The sequence below is a fragment of the Lactuca sativa genome, chromosome 8 (genome assembly GCF_002870075.4).
Source record: "Lactuca sativa cultivar Salinas chromosome 8, Lsat_Salinas_v11, whole genome shotgun sequence".
Lineage (NCBI taxonomy): Eukaryota > Viridiplantae > Streptophyta > Magnoliopsida > Asterales > Asteraceae > Lactuca > Lactuca sativa.
The window spans coordinates 313,770,586-313,782,258 of record NC_056630.2 but is presented as its reverse complement, the minus strand read 5'-3'; positions in this window follow the sequence as shown (position 1 = coordinate 313,782,258).

Genomic DNA, 11,673 nt, shown 5'->3' with positions numbered 1-11,673 from the left:
CGACAACCAGGGATATTGTTGTGCACCTAAATTGAGCAGCGAGATCTATAGACAATCTTTGAGTGTTCAATTTTAATTGTACTGGATCGTGTTTCCCGCTTCCTGATATGCCCCAGCTATCAAGAACTTCCAGAGTACTCCTTACACCGGGTGAGCAGACAACCATTCAGAGAGAGGATAGATTCAGAATTCTATTACTTATTACTTCAGAGGGGTTGAGAAGTAGAAGGTTGCATATGTTGTGTACCAGGTCGGATTAGAAGTCACGCAAAGGAGACAACATATGGCTAACAAATAAGAGGTATTTCATATATATATAACATGCAGAGAAATAGAGTTGCATATGTTGTGTAACAGGTCAGATTGGAAGTCACGCAAAGGAGAAAACATATGACTAACAGACGAAAAGAAAGAAAATGATATTCTACAGACCTAATTTATCATAATTTACCAGTCGCCCCATCCAACCAGAATTAAGGATAGAATCCGCACATCGAGGAAAAGTTAAACCACGGTTCCAAGTACGGGCTCATTTAATGTGACGAGTAGATTCTCATATATATCTCCCTGCTCAACCTATCCGAGCGTCGTATTGTTAGGCTGAATGGATCTTACTAGGTCAAGATTTGTCAAGTCTATAAATTTCCTAAGTTCAGCTCTGCCTAGTCATGTCCATTTAAAAATTTTTGTGCCTACCAACGCATCAAACCAGAGCATAGACCCTTCAACTTTGGGTACGTTACGCAGACTCAGGTTGCCTGTTATCACTTGATAATATCACTTCCCAAAACATCTCCCTCAAGCACATTTCATAACCTTTTTTTTAATTTTTTAATTTTTGATTTGTTTTTATTTCTCCCCCTAAATTTGTGCATAGGAGAGAAACGAAAGTAAATGCGCAAATTTAAACTATCCTAAAACAAAAATTAGTCATTAAAGCGAATCAGCTTAAGAAAAACTCAGGAGTATAGAGAAGAAAATGCAAACCGTAAGTCACCGATTGAATTTGCATCCAGAAGGTCTGAGAACAGCACGCATAATCTCATAACATAACCAAAAATTCTTCATGTAATTAAGCACAAACCCCGTGAGTGATCACTTCTTTTCTTCCCTTCCCGCAAAGGACACATTCTCCCAAACAATGTTCTGAGTATTGTACAGTTGAGAGATGTCTCCTATCAAGTGCCAGGAACAACCACTACCAACAAATCGACGTCTGATGATATGCCTCCATAGCTGCTCCGACACAGAGCGGGATCAGTTGGTCTTTGGAACCCAGTCCATTTTGAAACTAGGTCGACCTTTGTCATCCTTGCACAGTACTCTCTCCCATGACATGTCCTGCTTATCACAAACAGAAGATGTAGAAATATTAGAGTCATTAGTTGATTTGGGAGACTGAGCCTTTGGAACCCATTTGTAGTTCGGTTTGACCCATTTCTTGTTCGATCTGATGGGTGGCTCAGTACTTTCTTTTGATCTTAATGTCGGGCCTTTGCGATGACTTTGATTTTGGCTTCACAGGAGCATCTCTTGGATTTGTCTTCTTGGCCGGCATTCCCTTATTTCTCTTGGGATTCGGATTCTTGGCCTTGTAGGTTTATTCTTTGCCTTTTGCGTGTTCCAGTTGCTATTGTCTGAACGTGACCTTGAGGGATTTCTTTTGGAGTATCTCCCTCTTGGCGCGTTATGCCAGCCTTGTGCATAGTAGGGAACGTATGCGCGATTAGGACAATTTCTAGCAATGTGTCCAGATGTTCCCCAGTGAAAACATGTCTTTTTCTTCACTAGGAAGTTGTTTCTTCCTGCCCCTGGTGGTGTATCTTTGCCTTGTCTCTTGTTGTTCCCACATGCACACTTGCCACAAGAACTCTGTTGCGTTGGAATTAGTGGCCTGTATTTCTCAACAGCAGGTTGATCAGAAATAGCTGAGTTCGAAGCAACAGATTCAGAGTTCAAGGAGATGTTGGTTTGTTCAGTAGTGCTCTCCTTGTTCTCGTCTTCTGCTACTTTACCTGCACATGAAGTAGAAACATTAGTATTTTCAACATTAATAACTCCTCCTGACACAAATCCAGCTCGTTTTCCATATCGAAGATGTGGCACCCTGTCAGTTTCGTCCTATGCTATAGGGATGGATGTGTAGTTATGACTATAAGGAGGAGGTACACTATCATACCCTAGACCCTTGTTTTGATTTTCTTTGAATTTTAATTGGGTTTCATATAAGGACTCGACTGTCTGACTTGACGCAGTATAATTTTTGAAACTGACATCTGTTTTTCCACACTTAATTTTTAAAGCGTCAAGTTCTTCAGTTACAGCAGCAAGTTGTCTCTTAATATAATCATAATTTTCACACTTGTTCCTATACTCTTCCTGAAGTTTCCTAAAGTCCTTGGTTTTTGCTTCTAATTCAGCCTTCAGGGGTTTCTGTCCTTTCCTAAGTTGATATCCTTCATATCTCAGGTCCTCAACTTCTCTTTTAAATAAATCAATTTGTTCCTGAAGAAATTTAATCGTGGCTTCACAAGGTGGAGTACATGTAACTTTAGTGACTGGAATATTTTCAGAACTCATTGTTTCTCTACACTTCAAAGCATCAAGTTCTTGAATTATATCAGCAAGACTAAGATGACTGAGATCTTTTGTCTTCTTGATGATGGCCACGTTCATATCCCACGATTTCGGAAGTGAATTCAATAGCTTTTTGTTTGTCTCAGATTTGGACAAGAAGATCCCAGCTATATTCATCTCAGTAGTGAGTGTAGTAAATCACTGCAACTGAGCTTCCAGGGTTTCTCCAGGGATATAATCGAAAATGTTGAAATTTTGTCTTAACTGATCCCGACGACTCTCTTTCATGTTTTCAACTCCCACGTAAACTTCAAAAACTATTAAAAGCACAACTAAAAGCCAAAATCAAACTTAAAAGTCAAACCCTTTGATTATAAACCTCAAAAGTCAACCTTAAAAGTCAAATTTTTTAAAAAAAAATCAAACTCAAAAGTCAAACTTGAAAAGTCAAACCGAAAATCTAAATTTGAAAATTTAAAAGTCAAACGAGAAAGTCAAAGTTTAAAGTCAAAGGTAAAACTTTAAATGTCAAAGTCAAAATGTTAAGTAAAAAGTCAAAAATAAAAATTTGAAATTTAAAAACTAAAATTTTTGGTTGAAAATGGAGCTTAAAAATAAAAGAAATTGATTTTTAGGCAAAAAATGTAAAATTTGCAAAACTGGAATCGAAGGGATTGCTTAAGAATTAAATTGCGAAGGTTTGTAGCATCTGATATGTTAGTTCAACTGGTAAGGCGGAGGGCTGATGAGGTAGATGTCGTGAGTTCGAATCCTAGCAGGCGCAAAAACTATTCCTATTTTTTTATGAAGCGCGTTGTAGTCCATGCCGAACCTAGCCGAGCCGTTCTCCAACCGCGATCTAAGTCGAGCCGAGGTCGCACACCGCCGGCCGCAAACTCTGGCGACCAGTTTCCGACCGTAAACTCCGGACCGTAAGCCCTTCAAAGACCGTAAACTTTCCTTCAAAGACCGTAAGCTGTCCTTGACGAAAAACAGTATTTTTTCACCCTTTTTGCTCCAAAACTCGATCAAAAACTCGTTTTTAGGAAAAACACGAAGAACAACCCCCCCCCCCCCCCTAATTTTGCGAGATCTATCCAAAAACGCAGAAATCTCTTTAAAATAAGATCAAATAAGCTCCAGATCTGAAAAAATGATTGATACAACCAAGCTCTGATACCAATTGTAAGTCTCTAATCTACTTGTGTATCAATCAGATCCGTTTGATGGTGCGGAAACCCAATCAAACGGATGATGTCAGATCAAATAGAAGAAAAGGAAAAGAAGAAAACGATGAATCTATGATGTATTCAATGAAATGATTGAAGCTCCATACACATAGTTCACACACACTCTTCTCTCTCTAGTTTCTCTCTCTAGAACACCTTCAAATGCACACACTTAAGCTCCTTTAGTGTTCATCTCTCTATTCCTCACACCCTCACCCCTATATATATATATATATATATATATATATATATATATACACACACGGGAAACATGGGCCGTAAACAGGGTTTACGGCCGTAAACACATATAAGATATTACATAAAAACACAATTTCCTAGAAAAGCAAAGTATAAACCATAATATTGACCCAACAGCCCTTTTGTGAAAATTAACACTTTTGGCCCTTTTAAAACCATGAATATCATAAAGACCCATTTTTATTTAAAAATGACTCTTTTAGTCATGTCAAAACCGTGAGCTAACATGAAAACCTCACTTTTTGTTTATTTTGTCAAATGTGTCCCTTTACACAATTTTATTTAGTTTTAAATCATTCTTCGCTTGTTTAATCCTTTCCACTTCATAGTAAGTCATATAAGATAGGTTAGTTTACAAACATCACCAAGTTTAGTAGATTCTTCGAGTTTAGTGAAGATCTAGCATGTTTTCATAACATAATCACCACATATAACATGAAAACACATATATACATGCATAAATACATAGATCTAACACAAAGCAACTTGTATCCTCTCCCAAAACATAATAAAAACCAAAAACAAGGGGGTATGAACTCACTTTGGTTGATGGATTGGTTTTGGTGAGAAGATTGAAGGAGATTTTGGCCTAGCTTGCTTCTTGAGGAGAGTTTTCAAATCCAATATGGTTACAGAAGCATGAACACGAAAATAGAGTGATTTGCGGAGGATTTCTTGTGTGAACTTGGATTAAAAGCTATAGGGCTTTACAATAACTTACCAAGTTGATGAGAAGCTTGAAGTGAATCCCTTGAAGCACACACCAATTCACGATTTTTAAGAGGAAAAGTGAGAGACTTCTTGGAAGTTTAGAAAGGATTTAGTGTTTGAAAAATGGATGAAGTGGGGAGGGTTGGAAGGGCCGAGAGTTTAAGGAGGAAGGACATAGATTAGTTTTGGGTATTACATGGACGATTGGAAACTAGGATTTAGAAATATGTGATGTAATTTGCATGGATATCCAACATACAATTATGAGGTGTCAACACCCTAATCCTCATTATCTTTTCTCTCTTTTTTTAATAATTCCAAGAATGAGATAAGGAAAAAGAGAAGATAAATGTTTGGCTTGAATTGAATAGAAATCGAGATCTTATAGTCCAATAAGAAAGCTTTTGGCCCATTGGGCCCATACACAAGTTTTGTGGCCCAAAATCAATTACTTAGTAAATGTAGGTATAGTTAGGGCCCACATGAGGTGTCTTAACCCAAAATAATCAAGTTGTGGGTTTATTGGCCCATTAGGCCCAAAAATGCTAGGTGTGACATCATCCCCCCGTTAGAGGGAATTTCATCCTGAAATTCTTTTGAAAGTTGTTCTTAGGAACTACAGAAAAGGTGAGGGTACTTTTGCATCATTTGGTCTTCGCATTCCCATGTGAATTTCGGTTCGTGCTTGGCGTTCCATCGAACCTTCACAATCGGAATGCAGCTTTGTTCTGTACGCTTCACTTCCCTGTCCATTATCTCCACCGGCTCCTCGACAAACAGGAGATTCTTGTTTAATTCGATCTCATCCAGATGAACGATGAGGGTTTCATCTAATAAGCACTTTTTCAGATTCGACACGTGGAACACTAGGTGTACGTTGATGAGCTCTACGGGTAGCTACATCTTATAAGCCATTGGACCAATTCGGGCAAGAATCTCGAATGGTACGATGTATCGCGGGTTTAGTTTTCCTCGCCTCCCAAAACGAATCATCCCTTTCCATGGAGAGACCTTCAAGAGAACCCGATCTCCAACTTGAAACTCCATAAGCTTTTGCCGTTAATCAACATAGCTCTTTTGTCGGTCTCGCGATGCTTGGAGTCGTGCCTTGATTTGAACTATTTTCTCCATTGTTTCCCGAATGATCTTGGGTCCTGTAAGAGTGTTGTTCGGTGTTTTCCCTCTTGCTAACTGGGTGGCTCCCACCTCGGCCCAACAAAGAGGCGATCTACATTTACGGCCATACAAAGCCTCAAAAAGAGCAACCTTAATGCTCGTGTGATAATTGTTATTATACGAGAACTCAATTAAGAGCAAGTGGGTATCCCATGATTTTCAGAAATCAATCACACAGGCTTGGAGCATATCTTCTAGCGTTTGAATGGTTCGCTCGCTTTGGCAATCGGCTTAAGGGTGGTAGGCAGGGATCATATCTAGTTGTGTTCCTAATGCTTTCTAGAGCGACTGCCAAAATCATGATGTAAATATACTATCTCGATCCGAGATAATAGATATCGGCACCCCATGTAGTCTCACAATTTCTTTTATATAAATTTGTGTTAACCTATCCATTTTGTACGTCTCCTTTATTGGTAGGAAATGGGCGGATTTGGTTAACCTACTGACAATCACCCAAATAGCATCCAATCTGTCCGCTGTCTTAGGTATTACTAGTTGTTGTAACAATCCTGAGGGCTTATGATATTCCACTTTCACTTTGGCACAAGTGAGACACTTTCCCACATAAGTGGCAATTTCTGCTTTCATGTTTGGCCACCAATAATGTTGTTTAATGTCCAAGTACATCTTATCGAAACCTGGATGGAAGGAGTATCGTGTTTTGTGCGCATCTTTCATGACTACATCCCCGGATCCTCCAAATTTTGGGATCCAGATACATTCCATGAAGTAGTAAGCTTTGTCTTCCTTGGCTTCCAGACTCTTATATATTCTACGCAGTGCTTCATTAGCGGCATTCTCCGGCTTCAATGCCTCTAATTGAGCTTCCTTGATTTGTGAAGTTAGATGAGAGTGGATGGTTATTGATAATGTTTTCACTCGGCGACCCGAGTATTCTTTCCTGCTCAGAGCATCGGCCACAACGTTAGCCTAGCATGGGCAGTACTTGATCTCGCATTCATAATCATTTAGCAGCTCAACCCACCTTCGTTGCCTCTTGTTCAACTCCTTTTGATTTAGAATGTGCTGGAGGATTTTGTGGTCCGTGAAGATGGTGCACTTTGTACCACAGAGGTAGTGCATCCAAATTTTTAGGGCAAAGACCACGGCTCCCAGCTGGAGATCATGGGTTTTGTAATTTACTTCGTGTGTCTTCAATTGTATGGACGCGTAAGCTATCACTTTTCCACGATGCATAAGGTATCCCTCTGGTAAAGATAGCACTGGATGCATAAGCTATCCCTCTGGTAAAGATAGCACTGGAGCACTACAGAGGGCTTGTTTCAAGGTTTGAAAAGCAGCTTCTTGTTTGCAAGTCCAGTTAAAGGGTACGCATTTTGTGTTAGAGTGGTGAGGGGCTTGGCTATCTTGGAGAAGTTCTGAATAAACCTTCGGTAGTAGCATGCAAGGCCCAAGAATTGTTGGATTTCTATTGGTGTTTTCGGAATCGCCCAACCTTCAATAGCCTTAATCTTTGAAGGATCCACATGAATTCCTTCCTCACTAACTACATGACTCAAGAAGTTTACACTGCAAATCCAGAACTCACATTTGGAGAGTTTTGCATATAGCTTTCCAGCTCTCAGAGTCTCCAAGATCAGACGTAGGTGCTGACCGTGCTCCTCTTTACTTCGAGAGTATATGAGTATTGTTGGAATAGTGTCTAAGGCTGCAACTATATTAGGCAAGTACTTGACCCGGTTGTGCATGGTCCTTTTGGGTTGCCTTCACCATAGCAACTTGATAGGATGATTTATTAAGAGAGAACAAATATTATTAATATATTATGAGAATAATATAAAGAATAATAATATTGTTATTTGATTAATATAAGTCATAAATTAATTGGTATTAATTTGGTAACTTAAAGAGATTAATTAAATAAGAGGGTATAAACTGTCAATTGTTTGATAGTTAAACTTTAGACTGTAAATCCATATTGGATAGATGGTGGACGGATTCTAGAAGTTAGGGATAGCTTCAAATCGTCCAAGTCTATCTAAGGAATGGATTTGGATTGCTTTAAGAGAAGATTATCCAATTAGGGTTTAAGCTGTAACCCTTAAGGAGTCTACAAGTATAAATAGACCCTATGGCAAAGGGAAATCGGAACTTGATCTAAAGTAGAGAACTCCTGGCCGAATTCCCTCCCCTCTCCTCTCTCCCAAATCATCCTCCTTGCTATTTGGTGTTTGTAATCCATTAGAGGATTGACAATTGTGACTCTAGAGCTCCAAGACAACAAGATCAAACAAGAGATTCAAAGGTATGATTCTAGATCTGATTTAGTATTGTTCTTATACCTAATTAGTCATTAGAAGTCTTGGATTCAAAGCATGTTTAATTAGAAAGCCTAGATCCAAGCATTAGGGTTTTGCATGCGCACATAGGAAAGTTCTTATGGCTAAAACCCATCAGTGGTATTAGAGCCTAGCTTGGTTTTCATTAAATTGTTGCTTATTTGTTTGAAACTTAACTGCAAAATTCGATTTTGTGTTTCTGAGTCATGGAATCGGCGAGTTCCATAGTAGACTCGGCGAGTTGGCCTGACTCGGCGAGTCACTTGGTGCACTCGGCGAGTCCAAGCGTCAGGAATGGCCAGATTCGGGATTTCTTCATGATTATCTTATGGAAACTTACCTTAATCATATTAGATCAACCTTAATCCGATTTTTTGATATATATCACTATAATCTTGATCTAATTAAAGATATTTATCAACTAATAAAATATTTAATTTCCTTATATGATAATTAATTATTTATTTTGATTATTTTGGTAATTATCTTGCAAGAAATCTTGAATAAATCAAATATAGATAATTAGGAAATTAATTGTTAATTGAAATTATTTGTTATTTGATCCTCCATGTTTTAAATGTTTAAAACTTGTCCTCAAGTTTTGAAATTTACATTTTGTGATTAAAAGTTTTAATTTAGACAATTTAAATTTCAAACCCTAGATTTTTAAAAGGTTTAAAATACAACCCTATACTAATATAATATTACAAGATTAATATATATATATATATATATATATATATATATATATATATGTATATATATATATATATATATATATATATATATATGTATGTATAACTAAAATGCTAGTCTGACGGTTAGTAGGCCTCATTCACGAAGCTGATCTATAAGGTGGGTATAGGGTTGGGGCCTATAAAATGGCGCTTAATGGGTGTACACTCACACCCATCGCTTGCTTGATCGGTGGAGGGTCGTTAGCCGAACGGGTAGGATAGGGCAACCTCATCCTCTCATTAAAAGTATAATATCTAATACAAAGTAACTGCACATTTTTTAAAAAAATTTCCCAATCTTAGTTACTTTAGGAAAAGTGAATTGATGCAATCCCATGAAATTACACTTTGCACCCTTGCTAAGAAGTTAGTGGAGCGTTTGTGGTTCACCGGCACACTAATTGGTTCTAGGCAAAGGTGGCAAAGGGTGATTCATTGGTTATCATTGTTCGATGGAGCGTGTGTGGTTTACCGGCACATCGAATAGGTGATCGTTACAATGAAGGCACCATGTGAATTTGCATGGTAATTCACACTCGCTTTGCGATCCTCGGTATCCCAGTCACAAACAAGAGGGGCATATCGATATTTAAACATGCCATTGAATAGTTTCAATGAATCTCATCCGAACCTAGGAATTCTCAATACACTTAGGACTTATAGTTAGGTTTTGTGGTGGAGAATTAGTGAATCGTCATTCACTTACCTTCAATTTATTTTCATGTTAGATTACGGCATCCCTTTTCTAATATGTAAACGTTGTTGTTGGATCCTAGCCCTAATTTTTCTTATTGGGTGATAATTAGGGATTCATATTCTAACCTATCTTTGTCCTTTCTATTTGTAGATGTCGAACGCAAACAATGATGCTGCTAGTTCTTTCACGTTGATGAGCCTTTACCAAAAGGTCACCTTCGATGGAACGAACTTTAGCGAATGGATAAGATACATTCGCACCATTTATCGCTATGAGGATAAGGAGTATGTCCTCGATGAGAAGCTCGAGAAAATCAACCCTGAAATCGCTACTCCGGCTGAAATTACCGCTTTTGAAACTCATGAGCGCGATGCAACGAAGGTACATTGCATCATGATAGCCACCATGAACTCCGAATTCCAAAAGTCCTATGAGGACATGTACCCGTACGAGATGCATCAAGACTTATTGGAGAGATACCACCAAAACGCGAGACAAGAGCGTTATGAGATTTTCACTAACATGATTTCCGCTAAGATGGGTCATGGAGAGTCTCTTACCGTGCACCTGCAAAAGATGCAAAGGTATGTCGACCACCTTCGCAAGTTAAATGTTGACTTTGGGGAAGACTTGGCGATTGACATAGTGCTTCACTCTTTGCCTCCGATGTACAATCAATTTAGGATGACCTACCACATGAACAAAGAGGAGGTCACCCTAAGCAAACTCCAAGGTCTCTTGAGGGTCGCTGAGAGTAACTTCAAAGACAAGTCTGTTGCACCAACTCCCAATCCACCCGCTGCTCCTGTCTTGGCTATTGGTCAGGGAAAGGGAAAGAAGAGGAAGGCTTCGTCTAAGAACTATCGCAAGGTTAAAGCCCGAGATGGTGCCTCTTCTAGTGGGACCAAAGTTGATCCCGCTAAGCCTTGCCCTAACCCTAAGGAGGCAGAGTGCCACCACTGCCACAAGATAGGACATTGGAAGAGAAGCTGCCTAGAGTACCTGCAAGCCATCAAGGAAGGAAAGATCAAGCCATCTTTCGCAGGTATATACACAATTAAATCTAACGATTCTAATCATGCTATTTCTTGGGTTCTTGATACCGGTTGTGGTTACCACATTTGTTCTAATGTGCAGGGACTAAGAAGAAGTAGGGATGTGGAGCAAGGAAGGATCAATCTAATCATGGGGAACAGAAGATCGTCCCCTGTGACCAAGATTGGAGTGTATTCTTTAGTGCTTAGGAATAATTTATGTTTAGATTTGAACAATTGTTGCTATTCGCCAGAAATGGCTAGAAACATCATTTCATTTCATGGTTTGTATAGACAAGGTTTTAGATTTTCTTTTAATAATGAGAATGGTTCTATTTTGGGTTATCTAAATGGTGTCTTTTACTTTGAAGCTATACCATGTAATGGAATTTATGAAACTGTTATGATTGTTGATAACTTAGGAAATGATGTTTTGAATATAGATTCTTCCAATAGTATGGATAAAGCATCCTTGTGGCATTGTCGTCTTGGACATGTCAACAAGAAACGCATAGCCCAACTCCAAAAGGATGGAGTGTTGGAGTCATTCGAACTTAGGGAAGATGACACGTGCGAGTCTTGTTTGCTTGGAAAGATGACTAAATCACCCTTCACGAGTACGTGTGAAAGGGGTGAGGGTCTATTGGACCTAATACATACCGATGTATGTGGACTGTTTAGATCAACCACGAAGGATGGGAACCGCTTCTACATGACCTTTACCGATGATTATAGTAGATATGGGTATATCTATTTAATCAAGAAAAAGTCAGAAACCTTTGAAAAGTTCAAAGAGTTCAAGAATGAAGTGGAGAATCAATTGGGCAGGAAAATCAAGATGCTTCGATCCGATCGAGGAGGAGAGTACCTAAGTCTTGAATTCCACGATTATCTCAAGGAGTGTGGAATAGTTTCACAATTGACGCCTCCTAGGACACCGCAGTTGAATGG